The 22,378-nt window shown below is 47.5% G+C and overlaps 1 protein-coding gene across 1 annotated transcript in view; it reads left to right on the top strand.

The window, feature by feature from the left end:
- ANKRD39 (ankyrin repeat domain 39) overlaps positions 1-22,378 on the top strand; it is a 745,852-nt gene that overhangs the window by 444,168 nt on the left and 279,306 nt on the right. The window lies entirely within an intron of this gene.

Here is a 22,378-nt window from a genome sequence, read left to right as displayed (position 1 = left end):
TGGCAACAGAGCAAGACTCCGTCTCAAAAAAACAAAAAAAAAGAAAAGAAAAAACCTGTATTGACAGACTTTCCCTCAGAAAGAGTATCTCAAGAAATCGATCCTAAACTTGCTTCATCAGAACAACGTCCTGAGACCCCCCAGACTCCTTTTTTAAGTTCTCATTTCACCCCATGAGGCTCCCCAGCAGGCTTGAGAGAAACACTACGGACTTGGGGGGAGATACACACAAGGGTCTCTTCCGTTACCTGTGCTTTTGAAATAATTACTCTAAAGGTAGGTATTTGAGTGGTAACATACCCCCCAAATCTGAAGACTCGACACAACTGGGTCTGTTTACAGTGGACGCTTGTCACATGACAGTCGCTTTGGACTAGGCCAAGGCTGAATTTAAAAAGGTTATATATAAAGAATTGTACTTACGTGAAATAATAATGGATGTCTTTATGGGTTTATCTTGAGACAGGGTCTTGCTCTGTCACCTAGGCTGAGTTGGCACAATCATAGGCTCCCTGCAGCCTTGAACTCCCAGGCCCAAGCAAGTTCTCCCTCCTCAGTCTCCCACGTAGCTGGGACGACAGGCACGGACCACCACATCCGGCTAATGTTTTTATTTTTTGTAGGGACGAGGTCTTGCTTTGTTGCCCAGTCTGGTCTCAAACTCCTGAGTGCAAGTGATCCTCCTGCCTCAGCCTCCCAAAGTGCTGGGATTACAGACGTGAGCCACTATGCCCAGGTATCTTGTATGTTTATATAAATACACATGTAAATAAAGGTAAAATCTTTTAAAAATGTTTTTTACCTAAACTGTGTATCAAAAGAGTGAAATAAGAATTTGGATTTTTCACGACAACCTGAAATAATTTAAAGGATCAGAATCTCATTTAAAAAGGCTGTTTTTAAGGAAAAAGCCGAGGATAGCCATCCGGGAAACACAGACTCCAAAGGAATGGGGTCAGTGCTCCAAAGCTAAAAAGTTAAGGTCTCTTTTATACAGGCAGGAAGCAAATTTAGTGGAATCACAGCATTTTCCGTATGAGTCTGGTTTATGAGGAACAGCGATTTGATTAGTTACAGCTTGATGTTTTTTCCTTCCAATTGAAAGACTATTTAACATTGTGATTTAGACAGTGTAGTCGTCGTGAGGTCCTTGTGTAAGAGAAGAAAGAGGGAAATTATAATGAGGATCAACAGGAGGGAAGGGGTCCTTCCCTGCTGCCCCTGAGTTTTTTATAACATTTTACAAAACGGTGTGTCATGCGCGTCCGTGTGAAGAGATCACCAAACAGGCTTTGCGGGAGCAATAAAGCTTTTTAATCACCTGGGCGCAGACGGGCTGAGTCCGAAAAGAGTCAGCGAAGGGAGATGAGGGTGGGCCGTTTTACAGGATTTGGGTAGGTAAAGGAAGACCTTCCCACATCTATACAGTCTGATAACGGACCGGCCTCTACTAGTCAAATCACCCAAGCAGTTTCTCAGGCTCTTGATAGTCAATGGAACCTTCATACCCCTTTACCGTCCTCAGTCTTCAGGAAAGGCAGAATGGACTAACGGTCTTTTAAAAACACACCTCACCCAGCTCAGTCACCAACTTAAAAAGGACTGGACAATACTTTTACCACTTTCCCTTCTCAGAATTCAGGCCTGTCCTCAGAATGCTACAGGTTCCAGCCCATTTGAGCTCCTGTGTGGACGCTCCTTTTTATTAAGCCCCAGTCTCATTCCAGACACCAGACCAACTTGGACTGCACCCCAAAAAACTTGTCATCCCTACTGTCTTCTGTCTAGTCGTACTCCTATTCACCGTTCTCAACTACTCATAAATGCCCTGCTCGTGTTTACACTGTTTCTCCAAAGCCATCACAGCTGATACATCCTGGTGCTATCCCAAACCGCCACTCTAAATTCCCTCTTAACGTAAATAATATTTGCTGGCAGGGCTATGCTGAGCCTCCTTGGGCACTCTAATTAGATGTCCTACGTCCTCCCAATTCTTAGTCCTTTAATACCTGTCTTCTCTCCTCTTATTCAGACCTTGTGGCTTCTGTTTAGTTTTTCAATTTATACAAAACCACATCCAGGCCATCACCAATCATTCTATATGACAAATGCTTCTTCTAACAACCCGACAATATCACCCCTTACCACAGAATCTTCCTTCAGCTTAATCTCTCCCACTCTAGGTTCCCACGCCGCCCCTAATCCCGCTTGAAGCAGCCCTGAGAAACATCGCCCATTCTTTCTCCATACCGCCCCCCAAAATTTTCGCCACCCCAACACTTCAACACTATTTTGTTTTATTTTTCTTATTAATATAAGGCGGCAAAAATGTCAGGCCTCTGAGCGCAAGCCAAGCCATCGCATCCCCTGTGGCTTGCACGTGTAAGCCCAGATGTAACTGAAGATTCACAAAAGAAGTGAAAATGCCCTGCCCCGCCTTGACTGATGACATTCCACCACAAAAGAAGTGAAAATGGCCGGTCCTTGACTTGAGTGATGACATTACCTTGTGAAAGTCCTTTTCCAGGCTCATCCTGGCTCAAAAAGCTCCCCCACAGAGCACCTTATGACTCCCACTCCTGCCCGCCAGAGAACAAGCCCCATTTGACTGGAATTTTCCTTTACCTACCCACATCCTATAAAACGGCCCCACCCTTATCTCCCTTCGCTGACTCTCTTTTCAGACTCAGCCCGCCTGCACCCAGGTGATTAAAAAGCTTTGTTGCTCACACAAAGCCTGTTTGGTGGTCTCTTCACACGGACGCGCATGACACAGTGTAGGCAAAGAAAACGGATAATCTATAATCAGAGAAACAGAGGTTACAGGTGCCTGTTGCATGACTCAGTCCTCATAATCACATTCCTTTAAGGCTCTAAATAAAATTCCAACAGCTTTGATTTTGAATTATTTTCACACATGTAAAGTGATTAAGTTATGCTATATTTGAAGGAAGATTCCTTTCTGTCACCAAATTATTAACTCTCACTGTAAAAAATACATACCCTTTAGTAATTTTGTTAGAGATGCCTTGAGTAGCCTTGTCCTAATTTTACTTGTTCCTATTTCAAAATGCTACCACAGAGTTAAATTCACCCTTAAAATATAGACCGATCCCAGAAATTAGGTCACTGCAGAAGACTCAAACATTTGCTCCCACGTGGGCAGGTTGGAAAAAATAAAGAACAAATGTTTAGACTGATAGTATAAAGAAATGTGACTGGGGCTAGTCCACAAAGTTTGAATGCTTTCGAAACAGGCTTCTAACCCTGACAAATGCCTATAAAAGTTGAGTCACAGAGACATTTTAGATGCTTTGCTATATTAGCTATAGAAGCGGTAAAAGGTCATTCAAATACAAAGACTCAGATCCTAATGGCAATGTTTGGGCTGACCACTACGCGAAAGAAACCAGATCAGCCCATACAAACACTCCTGTGATCTCACCAGTCTTGAGAAATTCAGAGGCTGCTGTTAGCGTCAGAACAAGCCCCTGATTTGCAAAAAGAAAATGAGGAAAGTTCTGATGCCTATTACATCCTGGGAGAGGCAGCTGATGTCATCAAAAAGGTGATAGTGGACTCTAACAAAAATTCTTTATGATATTACCCAAAATTGGATGCCTGTAAAGATAAATTGGCAACAATATTAAGCCAGGTAATTTTAGAGGTATTGCCAAGAACAGTTACAAAACATCCCCCTGTGAATGAAATCCTGAGAAAACATGTAAATGTAGACGTGAGCAGGAACTAGAGAGCTCGAAGGCCCTCAGACCCCTCCAGGTGGACTCCATACAAATGCCTTCTGCCGTGGATTATCAATACGTTCTGGTTATTGTTTGTTTATATTCACTGTGGATTGAAAATTTCCCTGCCAGAGAGTGACAAAAAGGGCTTGATTTTGTTTTCCAACCTGGAAAATCCCCACTTACTTCTAATGACAGAGATACTCGTTTTCCAGACCAATGCTGTGGTTGGTTTGGTCCTGCTGAGTCTCTTGTTGAACTATGATCCCCAGTGTGAAAGGTGGGGCCTGGTGGAGCGGGTGGAGCCCTCATGAATGACTTGGTGCCATTCTCACGGGAGTAAGTGCTCACCCTTAGTTCCCACAACTACTAGTTGTTGAAAAGAGCTTGGCACCTTCCCCCACCTCCCTCTTCCTCCCTTTCTCACCGTGTGGTCTGCACAGGGCTCTCCTTCGCCTCCACCAGGAGTGCATCCGTGCTGAGGCCCTCAGCAGAAGAAGACGCTACGCCGTGCTTCCTGTACAGCCTGCAGAACCCTGAGCCAAATAAACCTCTTCACACGCCACTCAGCCTCAGCTGTTCCTTGACAGCAACACAAAGGGACTAAAACATACTGTTATTGGCCGGGCGCGGTGACTCAAGCCTGTAATCCCAGCACTTTGGGAGGCCGAGACGGGCGGATCACGAGGTCAGGAGATCGAGACCGTCCTGGCTAACACAGTGAAACCCCGTCTCTACTAAAAATACAAAAACTTAGCCGGGTGTGGTGGCGGGCGCCTGTAGTCCCAGCTACTCAGGAGGCTGAGGCAGGAGAATGGCGTGAACCCGGGAGGCGGAGCTTGCAGTGAGCTGAGATCCGGCCACTGCACTCCAGCCTGGGTGACAGAGCAAGAATCCGTCTCAAAAAAAAAAAAAAAAAAAAAAAAAAAAAAACATACTGTTATTAAGAAACACTGAAGTCGTGCCTTCAATCCAGAGATTTCACTGTCCTTGTTTTCTCCAGTCCTCTAGAAAGACAGAACTAATGGAATTTTTTTTAAGATAGCATACCTCTCAGAAACCTCCAAAATTCTACATCTTAAGAGATTACCATCAGCGTTATAAGATCAACCACCTGTAGGTCCCATGTTGCCTCCTTATGAATTCATAACATGCCACTGTATACAGCTTGAAGCTTCATCCCAGCTTAGATTCTACATGATTGTGTCAGGCCTCTGAGCCAAAGCTAAGCCATCGTATCCCCTGTGACCTGCACTTACACATCCAGATGGCCGGTTCCTGCCTTAACTGATGACATTACCTTGTGAAATTCCTTTTCCTGGCTCATCCTGGCTCAAAAGCTCCCCCACTGAGCACCTTGTGACACCCCCACCCCTGCCCGCCAGAGAACCCCCTTTGACTGTAATTTTCCTTTACCTACCCAAATGCTATAAAATGGCCCCACCCCCATCTCCCTTCGCTGACTCTTTTCGGACTCAGCCCACCTGCACCCAGGTGATTAAAAAGCTTTATTGCTCTCACAAAGCCTGTTTGGTGGTCTCTTCACATGGACGTGCATGAAATTTGGGGACTCAGATTGGGGGACCTCCCTTGGGAGATCAATCCCCTGTCCTCCTGCTCTTTGCTCCATGAGAAAGATCCACCTACGACCTTGGGTCCTCAGACCCACCAGCCCAAGGAACATCTCACCGATTTTAAATCAGGTAAGCAGCCTCTTTTTGACTGTCTTCTCCAACCTCTCTCACTATCCCTCATCCTCTTTCTCCTTTCAATCTTGGCGCCACCCTTCAATCTCTCCCTTCTCTAAATTTCAAGTCCTTTCATTTTCTGGTAGAGACAAAGGAGACGCGTTTTATCCGTGGACCCAAAACTCCGGCGCCGGTCACGGACTCGGGAAAACATTCTTCCCTTGGTGTTTAATCATTGCAGGGACGCCTCTCTGATTATTCACCCGCGTTCCATTGGTGTCTGATCTCCACGGGGACGCCTGCTTTGGCTGCTCACCCCACCTTTCTCCGTGTCTCTCCCTTCTCTTTAAACTTCCCTCCTTCACTATGGGCAACTTTCCACCCTCCATTCCTCCCTCTTCTCCCTGAGCCTGTGTTCTCCAGAACTGAAAACCTCTCCAGCTCTCGCCTGACCTAAAATCTAAGTGTCTTATTTTCTTCTCAATACCGCTTGGCCCCAGTACAAACTCGACAGGGGTTCCAAATAGCCAGAAAACGGCACTTTCCATTTTTCCATCCTACAAGATCTAGATAATTCTTTTTTTTTTTTTTTTTTTTTTTGAGACGGAGTCTCGCTCTGCCGCCCAGGCTGGAGTACAGTGGCACCATCTCGGCTCACTGCAAGCTCCGCCTCCCGGGTTCGCGCCATTCTCCTGCCTCAGCCTCCCGAGTAGCTGGGACTACAGGCGCCGCCACCACACCCCGCTAGTTTTTTGTATTTTTAGTAGAGACGGGGTTTCACCGTGTCAGCCAGGATGGTCTCGATCTCCCGACCTCGTGATCTGCCCACCTCGGCCTCCCAAAGTGCTGGGATTACAGGCGTGAGCCACCGCACCCGGCCGATCTAGATAATTCTTGTCGTAGAATGGGCAAATAGTCTGAGGTGCCTGAGGTCCCGGCATTCTTTTACACATTGTTCCCTGTTCCCAATGCGACTCGTCCCAAGTCCTCCTCCTTTCCCGCCCGACTGTCCTCTCTGTCTCAACCCCAAGCGTCGCTGAGTCTTTCTAGTCTTCCTTTTCTACAGACCCGCCTGACCTCTCCCCTTCTCCCCAGGCTGCTCCTCCCCAGGCCGAGCCAGGCCCCAGTTCTTCCTCAGCCTCTGCTCCCCCACCCTATAATCCTTCTATCACCTCCTCTCCTCACACTGGGTCTGGTTTACAGTTTCCTTCCGTGACTAGCCCTCCCCAACCTGCCCAACAGTTTCCTCTTAAAGAGGCGGCTGGAGCTAAAGGCATAGTCAAGGTTAATGCTCCTCTTTTCTCCCAAATCAGTTGGCATTTAGGCTGTTTTTCATCAAATATAAAAACCCAGCCCAGTTCATGGCCCACTTCACAGCAACCCTTAGACGCTTTACAGCCCTAGACCCAGAGGGGCCAGAAGGCCGCCTTGTTCTTCGTATGCATTTTATCACCCAGTCAGCTCCCGACATTAGAAAAAGCTCCAAAAATTAGATTCCGGCCCTCAAACCCCACAACAGGACTTAATTAACCTCGCCTTCAAGGTATACAGTAATAGAGTAGAGGCAGCCAAGTAGCAATGTATTTCTGAGTTGCAGTTCCTTGCCTCCACTGTGAGACAAACCCCAGCCACATCTCCCGCACACAAGAACTTCCAAACGCCTGAACCGCCACTGCCAGGGGTTCCTCCAGGACCTCCTCCCCCAGGAGCTTGTTTCAAGTGCCAGAAATCTGGCCACTGGGCCAAGGAATGCCCGCGGCCCGGGATTCCTCCTAAGCCGTGTCCCATCTGTGCGGGACGCCACTGAAAACTGGACTATCCAACTGGCCCAAGGCTCTGACTGACTCCTTCCCAGATCTTCTCAGCTTAGCGGCTGAAGACTGACGCCGCCCGATCGCCTCGGAAGCCTCCTGGACCATCACAGACGCTTTAGGTAACTCTCATAGTGGAGGATAAGTCCGTCCCCTTCTTAATACGGAGGCCACCCACTCCACATTACCTTCTTTTCAAAGGCCTGTTTCCTTTGCCCCCATAACTGTTGTGGGTATGGACGGCCAGGCTTCCAAACCTCTTAAAACTCCCCAACTCTGTGGCCCACTTGGACAAGATTCTTTAATGCACTCCTTTTTAGTTATCCCCACCTGCCCAGCTCCCTTATCAGGCCAAGACATTTTAACTAAAATATCTGCTTCCCTGACTATTCCTAGGCTACAGCCACACCTCATTGCCACCTTTTCCCCCTGTTCAAAGCCTCCTTCACATCCTCCCCTTGTATCTCCCCCACTTAAACCACAAGTATAGGATACCTCTACTCCTCCTTGGTGACCGATCAATCACCCCTTACCATCCCATTAAAACCTAATCACCCTTACCCCGCTCAACGCCAATATCCCATCCCGCAGCGCGCTTTAAAAGGATTAAAGCCTGTTATCACTCGCATGCTACAACATGGCCCTTTAAAGCCTGTAAACTCCCCTTACAATTCCCCCATTTTACCTGTCCTAAAACCAGACAAGGCTTACAGGTTAGTTCAGGATCTGCGCCTTATCAACCAAATTGTCTTGCCTGTCCACCCCGTGGTGCCAAAGCCATATCCTCTCCTATCCTCAATACCCCCCTCCACAACCCATTATTCTGTTCTGGATCTCAAACATACTTTATTATTCCTTTGCACCCTTCATCCCAGCCTCTCTTCGCTTTCACTTGGACTGACCCTGACACCCATCAGGCTCAGCAAATTACCTGGGCTGTACGGCCACAAGGCTTCACGGACAGCCCCCATTACTTCAGTCAAGCCCAGATTTCTTCCTCATTTATCTATCTCGGCATAATTCTCATAAAAACACACGTGCTCTCCCTGCTGATGGTGTTTGGCTAATCTCCCAAACCCCAATCCCTTCTACAAAACAATTCCTTTCCTTCCTAGGCATGGTTAGTGCGGTCAGAATTCTTACACAAGAGCCAGGACCGCGACCTGTAGCCTTTCTGTCCAAACAACTTGACCTTACTGTTTTAGCCCAGCCCTCATGTGTGCGTGCAGCGGCTGCCGCTGCTTTAATACTTTTAGAGGCCCTAAAAATCACAAACGATGCTCAACTCACTCTCTACAGTTCTTATAACTTCCAAAATGTATTTTCTTCCTCCCACCTGACACATATACTTTCTGCTCCCCGGCTCCTTCTGCTATACTCACTCTCTGCTGAGTCTCCCACAATTACCATTGTTCCTGGCCCAGACTTCAATCCGGCCCCCCACATTATTCCAGATACCACACCTGACCCCCATGACTGTATCTCTCCGAAACACCTGACATTCACTCCATTTCCCCATATTCTTTCGTGTTCCTCACCCTGATCACACTTGGTTTATTGATGGCAGTTCCACCAGGCCTAATCGCCACTCACCAGCAAAGGCAGGCTATGCTATAGTAGCTTCCACACCTATCACTGAGGCTACCGCTCTGCCCCCCTCCACTACCTCTCAGCAAGCCGAACTAGTTGCCTTAACTCAGGCCCTCACTCTTGCAAAAGGATTACGTGTCAATATTTACACTGACTCTAAATATGCCTTCCATATGCTGCACCACCATGCTGTTATATGGGCTGAAAGAGGTTTCCTCACTACACAGGTGTCCTCCATCATCAATGCCTCTTTAATAAAAATGCTTCTCAAAGCCGCTTTACTGCCAAAGGAAGCTGGAGTCATTCACTGCAAAGGCCATCAAAAGGCATCAGATCCCATCACTGAAGACAACACTTATGCTGATAAGGTAGCTAAAAAAGCAGCTAGTGTTCCAGCTTCTATCCCTCACGGCAATTTTCCTCCTTCTCATCTAGTCACTCCCACCTACTCCCCCACTGAAATTTCCACCTATCAATCTCTTCCCACACAAGGGGAATGGTTCTTAGACCAAGGAAAATATCTCCTTCCAGCCTCACAGGCCCATTCTATTCTGTCGTCATTTCATAACCTCTTCCATGTAAGTTACAAGCCGCTAGCCTGTCTCTTAGAACCTCTCATTTCCTTTCCATCATGGAAATATATCCTCAAGAAAATCACTTCTCAGTGTTCCATCTGCTATTCTACTGCCCCTCAGGGATTGTTCAGACCCCCTCCCTTTCCTACACATCAAGCTCAAGGATTTGCCCCTGCCCAGGACTGGCAAATTGACTTTACTGACATGCCCCGAAAACTAAAATGCCTCTTGGTCTGGGTAGACACTTTCACTGGATGGGTAGAGGGTCTGAGAAGGCCACCGCGGTCATTTCTTTCCTTCTGTCAGACGTAATTCCTCGGTTTTGCCTTCCCACCTCTATGCAGTCTGATAACAGACCAGCCTTTACTAGTCAAATCACCCAAGCAGTTTCTTAGGCTCTTAGTATTCAGTAAAACCTTCATACCCCTTACGGTCCTCAATCTTCAAGAAAAGTAGAATAGTAATAATAGTCTTTTAAAAAAACACCCTCACCAAGCTCAGCCACCAACTTAAAAAGGACTGGACAATACTTTTACCACTTGCCCTTCTCAGAATTCAGGCCTGTCCGCGGAATGCTACAGGTTCCAGCCCATATGAGCTCCTGTATAGACGCTCCTTTTTATTAAGCCCCAGTCTCATTCCAGACACCAGACCAACTTGGACTGTGCCCCAAAAAACTAGTCATCCCTACTGTCTTCTCTCTAGTCATACTCCTATTCACCGTTCTCAACTACTCATAAATGCCCCGCTCGTGTTTACACTGCCGGTGTACACTGTTTCTCCAAACCATCACAGCTGGTATCTCCTGGTGCTATCCCCAAACCGCCACTCTTAACTCCCTCTTAAAGTAAATAAATAATCTTTGCTGGCAAGGCTATGCTGAGCCTCCTTAGGCGCTCCTAGATGTCCTAGGTCCTCCCAGTTCTTAGTCCTTTAACACCTGTTTTCTCTCCTTCTCTTATTCAGATCTTGTCTCTTCCGTTTAGTTTTTTAATTCATACAAAACTACATCCAGGCCATCACCAATCATTCTATATGACAAATGCTCCTTCTAATATCCCCACAATATCACCCCTTACCACAAAATCTTCCTTCAGCCTAATCTCTCCCACTCTAGGTTCCCACGCCACCCCTAATCCCGCTTGAAGCAGCCCTGAGAAACATCGCCCATTCTCTCTCCATACCACCCCCCAAAAATTTTCGCCGCCCCTTCAACACTATTTTGTTTTATTTTTCCTATTAATATAAGAAGACAGGAATGTCAGGCTCCTGAGCCAAAGCTAAGCCATCACATCCCCTGTGACCTGTGCATACACATCCAGATGGCCGGTTCCTGCCTTAACTGATGACATTACCTTGTGAAGTTCCTTTTCCTGGCTCATCCTGGCTCAAAAGCTCCCCCACTGAGCACCTTGTGACCCCCACCCCTGCCCGCCAGAGAACAACCCCCTTTGACTGTAATTTTCCTTTACCTACCCAAATGCTATAAAACGGCCCCACCCCTATCTCCCTTCGCTGACTCTCTTTTCGGACTCAGCCCGCTGCACCCAGGTGATTAAAAAGCTTTATTGCTCACACAAAGCCTGTTTGGTGGTCTCTTCACACGGACGCGCATGACAGATTACATTTTATTTCCAGCTTTATCTCAACATGAACATGAACTGTACAGTGTATCCAAAACACACCCGCCTCTACATGATCTGCAGCTTCTACACAAAAGGCACACAAAGACACGAAATGTATTCCTGTTACAATAATATGCTCCCCATACAATCCGCACATCAGCGGGACACTACGTCTTATCAGTCCATGTCCGGCTTATATTAGTCTGCCACACACTCACGTATATTCAGAGTGGTTAGATATGTTCAGATATTTACAACAACCACGTATCCAGTAATGCATTCTTTGAAAGAGTACCCAGCGATCCAGCGTAAAATTATCATAGATGATTCCAAAACCTTCCAGGAGTGATCCTTGATTTGCTCTTCAGGCATACCCTGCAAACTACACTTCCCACCAAGGGAATAAAACGAGTAGAGACAGAGTTCAAAACTCGTTGGTAATTTTAGCTAAAGCCACAAACAAGACTGCTCTGCTCTGAAAGTCCAACCGACCAAGTCCATTCGTTAGAGTTACCAAGGACAGTCATATAAGCTTTATTTTATTTTCCTCTTAGCAAAGGGACAGGTCATGCCACAGCAAATACTTCTTTTTTATACCTAGAAAAACACCACAGGGGAACAGGACAGCTTTGACTATTAGTAAAAGCCCTTGACCTCTAAAGCCAACTCAGTTGGCTTCTGGAACATGCTCCATTACCTGGAGGCGCTCTAGGCCCTTGTCTTGCAGACGGTTACGAGAACTGACAGTCATTGCGTTTCTCATAATGACCTATAAATGGTCAGCTAGCATCTCCTGTCTCAAGTTTCAGATGCAACCGCACAACAGTTCTTACGTCATGCAGTTCAACAACTCGCTTTACAACAGAGAGGAAAAAGCTGTTAACTCTGGTGTAACTATAGACTGTGTTCAACAGACACTCTTGAACCAGCCTGTACTCTAAAGCAAGCCCTGACTCCATAGACCCACCCCCCAAATAAGCTCATAACCAAGGCCCACATCCTACAATTGCTACTTGCTAACACCCTCTTATGAGACACCCCAGCTCGCTGTTGTGGAGGCCCCCCTTGCTGCAGGGAGCGACAAGTCCAGCTGCTTTCACTGCAGGCCGTTGCTGCTGCTCTTCCGGGAAAGACGTTGACAATTTGGGTGCACACATGGGCGAAGGGCATGGAGGGGTGTGGCCTGGGTTCCAGTCCTGGTTCTGCCATTTACTAGTCATGGCCCTTGAGCACTCTCTGCCCCTCCCAGAACCTCGGTTTCCCCATACGCAAAACAAACACCCTACCTCAGGAGGATGGTGTGAAGCATGAGGCCGAATAAATAAATGGCAGCACTTCCTATTCTTGTCTGTTACTGTGGTGTTCCAAAGACGTTTCAAGTGTTAAGCCCCTAGAAATGGCAGCTTCCTGATAGGGATGGAACTCATTTGGCAGGGGGCAGAAGGCCACCAATCTGGAGCCTCCTGAGCTCCTCCTGGGGCCCCTCCTCCCACACCCTCATCCATCCCACCCTCACCACTGGGTCCACCACCACCCTGGGCTGCCGTTTGCCTCAGCCCCACCTCTCAACACACCTGTGGCAGCAACTCCAGGGACAAGGTTCTTAGAGGGACTGGATTTGGACCATTCCTCCCAGCCAGATCTTTTGCAGCAGGGAGAGGAGGACGCATCAGATTCCTATGCCCACAAAGCACCACCTCCTTTTCCAGTTAAGCCAGTGTGGGGCTGCAAGTTTGCATGCATTCAGGATCCTTCTGCAACTTAATTGCTTTGCCCTCAGTCCCCCTCCCACTTCTCCAGAATGCACGCTCCCAGCAGCTTTCACAGACCCGAGCCCTGACGGTGCCTCATCCACCCAGAACTCCAGAGCCAGCAGGGCTTGCTGCTGCCTAGAAAGGCCTATCGCTGGCCAGGCGGGCGGATCACGAGGTCAGGAGATCGAGACCATCCTGGCTACCACAGTGAAACCCCACCGCTACTAAAAAATACAAAAAATTAGCCGGGCGTGGTGGCGGGCGCCTGTAGTCCCAGCTACTCGGGAGGCTGAGGCAGGAGAATGGGGTGAACCCGGGAGGCGGAGCTTGCAATTAACCGAAATCGTGTCACTGCACTCCAGCCTGGGCGACAGAGCGAGACTCCATCTCAAAAAAAAAAAAAAAGACCTATTGCCATCATCCCCTTGTCCCTGCTCTATAAATGTCCCTTTGGGAAAAGCGCTCCCATCTCCCTCCTTTCCCACACAGACAGCACACTGTGCATGCTCTTAGTCAGCCCCTTTTGTAAGAAACGGGAGGTGTCACATCCCCTATAAGCAATACCCCCTCTACGAATGCACTCCCGGACTAAACCATCACGGACCTAAGGAGAGCGTGTGAGATCGGGGATCAGCCCCCGGCTCATGGGCTCCCACTGGAGGGAAGCCTGTAGCTCTGCTTTCAGGAGCGATGTCATGGGAAGCTGTATAGAGAAACTAAAATTTGGCCGGGCGCGGTGGCTCAAGCCTGTAATCCCAGCACTTTGGGAGGCCGAGACGGGCGGATCACAAGGTCAGGAGATCGAGACCATCCTGGCGAACCCGGTGAAACCCCGTCTCTACTAAAAAATACAAAAAACTAGCCGGGCGAGGTGGCGGGCGCCTGTAGTCCCAGCTACTCGGGAGGCTGAGGCAGGAGAATGGCGTGAACCTGGGAGGCGGAGCTTGCAGTGAGCTGAGATCACACCACTGCACTCCAGCCTGGGAGACAGAGCGAGACCCCGTCTCAAAAAAAAAAAAAAAAGAAACTAAAATTTGGCCTTACAGTGCTACGGAGCTGTATGTTTTATCAAATTAGAATCCAGTGTCTTTTAGAGGTGGTGTGAACCTTGGAGACTGCAGGCTGGGGAGGCGCCCCACTGAGCACACCCTGAGTGGGAGGGAACCCCGCCCAGCTGGCCTATGGCATTGAACACGGAATGAGGAGATGGCCCAGAACCCACACCAGGCCTCACGCACCAGTCACTGCACAGAGGCCACCAGGGGTCAGTCTAGCAGCATCATACATGAGGAAGACGCTGGTTCTTCTGCTCCGTGGAGAGCACGCCTGCCGTTCACTAGCCCAGCCCATGGCAGGCCGGGAAGCAGAACTGACTATTCATGGCCACTAGCCTGTTGCCTCCTCACCTGATGAAAATCAGACCAACACGAAATTACAGAGAGAAGGAAGAGCCACGACTTCTTAAAAACACACAGTTGAGCGTCTTCTTGATCAAAGAAAACCTGCTTTAAACTTGCCAAGTGGATTAACAGTTTTCAATCATTTGTTATAAATCCTGTACCAACACATCGATTATAGGGAACTGGTTTTCCCCCAGCCATGACTGAGCTGGGTTTAGTCCATCATCGACATTGTGAATAAATGTTCCTAACGTTGCCCTTGCCCTGTGCTCATAAACTTTCAACAGGTGAGAAACATGGCCCCAGGTGAGATATTTTACACCACACAGACGTGGAGAGTCAGGCGGAGCAGCCACTGCCTGTCACTCTCTCCTTGTGGATTGGGTACAGACCACCCAGTACTTGGGAAATTTCACTGTCAGTGTCTCCCATACTGGGGTTTTAAAATCTAGGCGCTTGGCTCCAAGATGCATTACAAGGACTCATCGTCATTAGTTCCTGGCAAGTGTCTGTATTCGAGTTGGCAGACACATCCTGCCCAGAGCCTTCCACACTACAAAGCAGCCATCTTCACAACAGATGGCTCGGCCAGTCACCAACAGCTTTACAAAAAAAAAACCGCCCTTGTGCCAGGACAGGCCAGGTCCAATAGATACTCTTCTGACAGCAGGATTTTTTCACACTGAGACAAAATTCACATCAAATACATGCACTTTAACCATTTTAGAGTATAAAGCTCACTGCTTTTTAGTATATTCACAATGTTGGGCAACCATCACCACTGTCTCATTCCAGAACATTTCATCCACACTGCCACCTCCCCCACCTCCAAAACCAACTTCCATGCCCATGGGCAGTCACTACCCACTGTCCTGCCCCCAGCCCCTGGCAACCACTATCTACCTTCTGTCTCTCTGGATTTGCCTATACTTAACACTTCATATAAATAGAATCACACAATATGTGGCTTCTTGTGTCTGGATCTGTCACCTAGGTAATGTCTTTGAGGTTAGCAGCTGCTGCGGCATGCATCAGGACTTCATTCCTTCCTATGGCTGAATAAGGCTTCCTCGTATGTGTATACCCCACATCTGTCTACTCATCTGTTGATGGACATTTGAGTTACTCCCACTTTTTGGCTGCTGTGAATAATGCCACTGTCTACATAATGCCTTCATGTACAAGTTTTTGTGTGAACATGTTTCCATTACCTAGGAGAAGAATTGCTGGGTCAGATGGTTCATCTATGTTTAAATTTCTTTTTTTCTTTTTGAGACGGAGTCTCGCTCTGCCGCCCAGGCTGGAGTGCAGTGGCCAGATCTCAGCTCACTGCAAGATCCACCTCCCAGGTTGACGCCATTCTCCTGCCTCAGCCTCCCGAGTAGCTGGGACTACAGGTGCCCGCCACCTCGCCCGGCTAATTTTTTGTATTTTTAGTAGAGATGGGGTTTCACCGTGTTAGCCAGGATGGTCTCGATCTCCTGACCTCATGATCCGCCCGTCTCGGCCTCCCAAAGTGCTGGGATTATAGGTGTGAGCCACCACGCCCGGCCCATCTATGTTTAAATTTCTAAAGAAGTGCCAACCTGTTTTACAAAGCAGCTGCACTTTGTGACATCCCCACCAGCGATGCATGAGTGATCTGATTTCTCCACATCCTCTCCCACACTTGTTTCTGCCCATTTTTCCTTTACCTTTTTTTTTTTTTTGAAGTACTATCTCATTTGCATTTCCCTAGTGATTCATAATGTTGAGAATCTTTTCATGCACTCATTAGTCATTGGTATGTCTTAAAGAAATGTTTGTTCATATCCTTTGTCCATTTTTTACTTAGATTGTCTTTTTATTGTTGATTTACACAAAGGTCTTTATACAGTTTGGATGTTAGATTCTTACCCAATATATGATTTGCAAGTACTCGGCCCATTCTGTGAGTTCTCTTTTCAATTTCTTGATATACTTTTCTTGTACAAAGAGTTTCAGTTTCATGAAGTCCACCTTCTCTGTTGTTTTCTTTTGTTGCTGGTGCTCTTGTGTCTTAGTCTGTGTGTGCTGCTGTAACAAAATGCCTTAGACTGGGTCATTCATCAACAACAGAAATGTATTGCTCCCAGCTCTGGAAGCTGGGAAAACCAAGATCAAGGCTACTCCTGTCCGGGTGTGTCACCAGCAAAATCTGCCAAGCCCTTAGCCTCCTCTGAAAGTTCTGTTCACCTCCTTGCTGAAGCCAAAACACAAAAACATAGGTCTATAAATTGTGGCATAGACAACATTGGGTGTGCTTGAGCAAGAGACCTTCTGCTGTATCTTAATCCTCACTGGACTTACAGAGAGTAACTGTATATTTTGTGGTGGTGGTGGGCTTTTTAAGCTATTTTTAAAATTGTAGTAAAACATATTTAACAATATTTGTCATTTTAACTCTTTTTAGGTACACAACCCAGTGTCATCAATTACATTCACAGTGTTGTGCAACCATCACCCCATCTATTTCCGAAATTTTTCCATCACCCCCAATAGAAACTCTGTAAATGTCAATCAATGATTCCTCATTGGGGAATGCCTACTCCCCCCAGCTCCTGGTATCCTCTATCTGCTTCCTGTCTCTATGAATTTGCCTGTTCTAGTTATTTCCTGTAAGTGGAATCATACAATATTTGTCCTTTTGTGTCTAGCTTCTTTCGCTAGCATATTTTCAAGGTTCCTCCACGTTGTAGAAGGCAACAGTTTCCCTCTTGTTTCAGCTGGATAATGTTCCATGGAACGTATACGCCTCATTTTGTTCATCCGTTCATCATTTGGACATTTGGGTTGTTTCAACCTTTTGGCTATCGTGAACGATGCTGCAATGAACATTGGCTTACTATGCTCTGAGACCTTGTTTTCAATTCGTTGGCGTGTATACTTAAAAGTGGAAGTGCCGGGTCGGATGGTCGGCCCATGTTGAGCCTTGTGGGGAAACATCAAACTGCTTTCCACTGAGGCTGCGCCATCTCACATCCCCGCCCGCAGCGTACGAGGGTTCCAACTTCGCCACACCCTCAGCAGCTATAGTTACGGTGTGTACACTGCACACGGCCATCCTAGGAGGTGTGAGGTGTGGCTTATCACTGTGGTTTTTAATTTTCATTTCTCTTATGATTAGTGAGGTTTGCATTTCATGTGTTTGTTAACCATTTGTATAGCTTCTGTGGAGAAATATCTGTTCAAGTCTTTTGCCCAGTTAATTGGGTTGAATATCTTTTTGTTGTTGGATTGTAGGAATTCTTTGTACATTCTACACTTTAAATCCTTATCAAATAAATGATTTGCAAACATTTTTCCCATTCTCTGGGCTACCCTTTGATGATGTCCTTTAATCTAAAAATTAAAAGGTTTTTTGGCCAGGCACAGCGGCTCATACCTGTAATCCCAGAACTTTGGGAGGTTGAGGCAGGTGGATCACCAGAGGTCAGGAGTTCGAGACCAGCCTGGCCAACATGGTGAAACCCCATCTCTACTAACAATATGAAAATTAGCTGGTCATGGTGATGGGTGCCTGCAATCCCAGCTACTCAGGAGGCTGAGGCAGGAGAATTGCTTGAGCCTGGGAGGCAGAGGTTGGAGTGAGCCAAAATCACACCACTGCACCCCAGCCTAGGGGACAGAGCGAGACTCCATCTCAAAAAAACAATAAAATAAATAAAAATTAAAAATTAAAATTAAAAGATTTTTATATTGGTCAAGTTCAGTTTATCTATTTTTCTTTTATTGCTTGTGCTTTGAGTGTCATACCTGAGAATCCACTGTGAAATCCAAGAATATTTACCCCTTTGTTTTAAGAGTTTTATGGTTTTGGTTCTTATATTTAATATTTAGGTCATTGATCCACTTTGGTTGGTTTTTGTGTATGTGTGAGGTAGAAGTCTTTTTGTTTGTTTTGTTTATGGAAATCCTTATGCACCATTTGTTGAAGTGATTATTCTTCCCCCCAGTGAACAGACTTAGCAGCTGTGTTGCCTTCCCTGGATCCTTCCACGTTATTCCCTGTTCTCCTTTTCAGACCATGGAAAAGCTGTCCTCCCTGTGGCCCATGAAACCTTTCAGGAATTTGATGGATCAGCTATCACATTCTCCTGGTCCCATCCCCAGTTTGCTTTCCTCCATGGAAAGAAGGAATATTTAATGAGCAGCTACTAAGTGCTAGACGAATGCATTTTTTCACTTCATATCACTACCCAGAAAAGTAAATACAATTATTATCATGATGTGATAAATGAGAAAAATGAGGCTCCCCAAGGTTAAGTAACCTCCCTGAGGTCACACAGCCAGACTGCAGAGTCCAGGGCCTTGTCAATATACCGAGTTAACCTGCCAGTTTTGGGTTTTTTCACTTCTTCCAGCAGGACAAAATTTTGAGTTGTTTAGCATGTCTGCAGGGTAGAGGCCATTCTCCCAGCTCACTGAGGAAGAAGGTGTCCAGGGAACGCAGAGCTAGCAATGAGTCAGAGCTGAGGGGAGCACCAGGCCGGGGCCTGCCAAGGAGCGGGAGTGGATAGGGTTTCATTGGGTTCAAATTCTCCCTCCTAGCTGTGTGCACTGGGGCAAGTCAGGCCACCTCCCTGAACTTCCCATGCCTCATCTGTGAAATGTTTACAGATGGTGAAACTGGACTTTCATTCAAGATGGCAGACCAAATACACACAGAAACCATTCTTCAAACACTTAGCAATGACAGGAAAACACCAGGTGCACAAGAGACCACTGCAGAGGTGCCCAGAGACAAGGGTTGAAGCTCCCCACCCCCCACCCATTAGGAGGCTAGTACCAACGCAGAGCCCCCTAATGCATGAAGCCAAGAGCACAGGCTCTCACATACGGCCCTGACCAGGTACACATGCAATAAATATTCTGAAGAGACAGTGGATTCACAACCACTTCATGAAATTTCCACAAACTCCCCAACTGGAAGAATTTACATCTGAGGAAATAGAGAGTAATAGTGCAAACTTAAAAGGACTTTGCAAGAAACATATTAAAAACTCAAACAGAAAAAGAAGGGAATAACAGCCATAAACAAGCACAGAAGGCTGGGTGCAGTGGCTCATGCCTGTAATCTCAACACTTTGGGAGGCTGAGGCAGGTAAATCACCTGAGGTCAGAAGTTCAAGACCAGCCTGACCAATATGGTGAAACCCCATTCTACTAAAAATACAAAACTTAGCTGGGCATGGTGGCGGGTGCCTGTAATCCCAGCTACCTGGGAGGCTGAGGCAGGAGAATTACTTGAACCCGGGAGGTGAAGATAGCAGTGAGCCGAGATAGCACCACTGCACTCCAGCCTGGCAATGAGAGCAAAACTTTATCTCAAAGCAAAAAAATAACAGGAGACTATGAGACAAAAGCAGGCAGATATAAAAAAGAACTAGGAGCTTAGGTGTGAAAAGTATCGTTGCTAGAATTAAACTCCACAGAAGGGAAACTAGAGAGCCAGAGGTGGGAGGGATTTAACAAGGCCATGTAGAATTTTAGTGGCAGCCTTGGAGCCAGAACCAAGGCCTAACTCAGGAGTTTGGTTCCGAGGAGGATGAATATATGTGCTTTCTTCCCCCTTATTTTTCTTTTCCATTTCTCTCACTGAAATATAAGGTTGGTGCTGAGCTGAACACCACAGCCCTTTCCTAGATGAGAAACAGGCTTCCATGCCTTGATTGGGCAGGGCGGGACAAAGGGTTTCACCTCAAGATGGAAAGCTAACAACCTCACTCCTCTAGAACGTGAATTAAACAGAACCTTAATGTCTACAGAAGAGTTTGTTAAATGAAGCCCAGAAAAGCTGCCAGTAGAGTTGCCTCTTACAGAGTGGCCATGGAATAGTGATAGTAGGCATGCTGGGTTTGTAACTTAAGTCCTCAGAGCCTCGGTTTCCTCAACTGTAAAATGGGCTCCAGAGTCCCCACCCCAGGCAGATGTTTTGAGAATTAAACAGGAAGTTGTGTGTTCGAGGCACACAGCACATCAGCATTGCCTCCCACAAATACCTTCCTGGGGCTTCACAGCCCTCTAATCTGAGCTCAGTCCTAGACAAGGACAAAGCTACGGACATGTGGGACCCCAGCCTCCAACAGAGAAGAGAGAAATTTGAAACCCTGAAGGGACAAAAGGTGATGGAAGCAGAACAGGAAACTGATTCACCACGTCCTCACCCCTGTGGCCACAGGGCAGCCCATGCCCTTGGCCTTTTGCTCAGAGCAGAGGATGGGGCCTGAGAAGAGGGGAGCTCTGTCCTGGGTGTGAGGACAGCAAGAGGTGGCATCTGTCAAGCCAGCGCACATCTGAAAACTGTTCAACTTCGCCACTCACGAGAGAAATTCTAATTTGTCTTCATTTACACAATGAGATATTTTTCCCACCTAAAATTCAAAAATGTTTTTAAAATGGTAAAACTCAATGCTAGGAAGCCATGGACCTGGTAGACGGGGATGTTAGTTGCTTCCTGGCCAAGCAATCAGGAAATATGAAACAGGATGTTACTCGCCTCCCACCTTGATCACCGCACCAGGCCTCCTGTTTTCCTCCCATGTCCAAACTCAGCCTTCCAGCCCCACAAAATCTCTGTTTCCAGAAGGACATTCTCTCCAGCTACACACTATTCCTGCTCCCTGGGATACTTTCCTTACCTCGTCCCCAACCAATGTCACTCACCCTTCAGAACTCAGCTAAGGCGTTCCCTCCTACAGGAAGCCCACCAGATTGGCCCCTTTCAGCTGGCTCAGGAGCTTCTCTGGACCTCCAGGGCCCAGTGGGCTGCCACCATGCCAGTGGTTATCACCCTGGGCCCGTGGGCCTCATGACACACACGTCTGGAATAGGCACATGATTGACAGAGGAGGAGTGAGATATCTGGAGGAAGGGGTATGGTCTTGGAATGGTGAAGGGAATGGGGGTCCAGGTTGGTGTCAACAGTTGGAACACCTTTCTGAGAATTGTAACTCACTTACCAGCCCAGGCTGTCTTGAGAGGTAATGGATGAGCTGCCCATCACCGGAGGTGTGCAAGCAGTGATCAGAAACTGCATCCCTCAGCCCCTCTCCTTCGTACCCCTGGAGCCTGGGCGGGGAGGTTTCCTAGTGGATATCACCGGAGGGAACGGGAGCTTTCCTAGTGGATATCACCGGGCGGGGGGACGGAGAGTTTTCCTAGCGACCATCCACCCCGGTGGGGACGGGGAGCTTTCCAGGCAGCCGCAGCAGTGAATGCAGAGGCCCAGAGGGGAGTCCCTGCGGGCGCTGGAAACCCTGGAGGAGGGCGAAGGGGCTTGGTCAGAGCTGCCAGGAGAAAAGATCCTGCAAGCACCTTGCAGGGCAGTGCTGGGAGGGAAACTGAAGTAGGGCTTGCAGGACTGAAATAATGTCCTCTGGAATGTGTTTAGACTTGCTGGCTCCTTGCTTCTAGCCCTCCTAGGCTCCTAGATCGATTGTATTCCCATTATCTCAAGTAGCAGAACATGTTCCCTATAAATGCTAAACCATCACAGCTGTAAATCATGCGCCGAATGCAACGTGTCCTTTTGACCTCCACATTCTCACCACCTGTTTCTTTGTGGGATTATCAATAATACCGTGGGCTCCCAGAGCGCAGGGCCTTGGCAGCCTCCAGGACCGCGACGGCCCCCTGGTGTCCTATCTTTATCTCTCAGACTATCTTTTTCTCAATCCTTTGACTCTGCCAGACTTTGTCACCCTCACAACCTGGCGTTGGGTCTGCTCACCCCAACATGGGACAGGAATGGGGACCTGGAGGTGAGGGCCTGAGGTCGTGCTGCTGGCAGAAAAGGAGCGGTCCAGAGGTGAGGCAGGAGGTGAGGGCAGGATTGACCCGAGCTGGCCCCGGCCTGGGGGAACATCGCCTTCTGGAGGGTGCTCTGCGGAACTGCACCCTCTTTCATTGGTTCCTCACCGGACATTTCTGGGGGGTCCGTTAGCGTCCCCAGTGTACTTGACACCTAGAGGACCATTTTTCAATGCCTCCTTCTTATAAAATAAAATTACTTTCAGCAAGAATGATGACCATAAAAGAAAGTCACAATTTATGTGCTGTCCGATATATTTTACATAATAATGTAAGTCATTGTTCAGCGACTCACGAGTGAATTTTAATAAAACGGAACTGTCTGCAAACCAGATGATTTAAGCAACCACTAAATTAACTGA

Source organism: Macaca thibetana, chromosome 13 (assembly GCF_024542745.1).
Source record: "Macaca thibetana thibetana isolate TM-01 chromosome 13, ASM2454274v1, whole genome shotgun sequence".
Classification (NCBI taxonomy): Eukaryota; Metazoa; Chordata; class Mammalia; order Primates; family Cercopithecidae; genus Macaca; species Macaca thibetana.
This window is presented reverse-complemented; position numbering and strand designations above follow the sequence as displayed.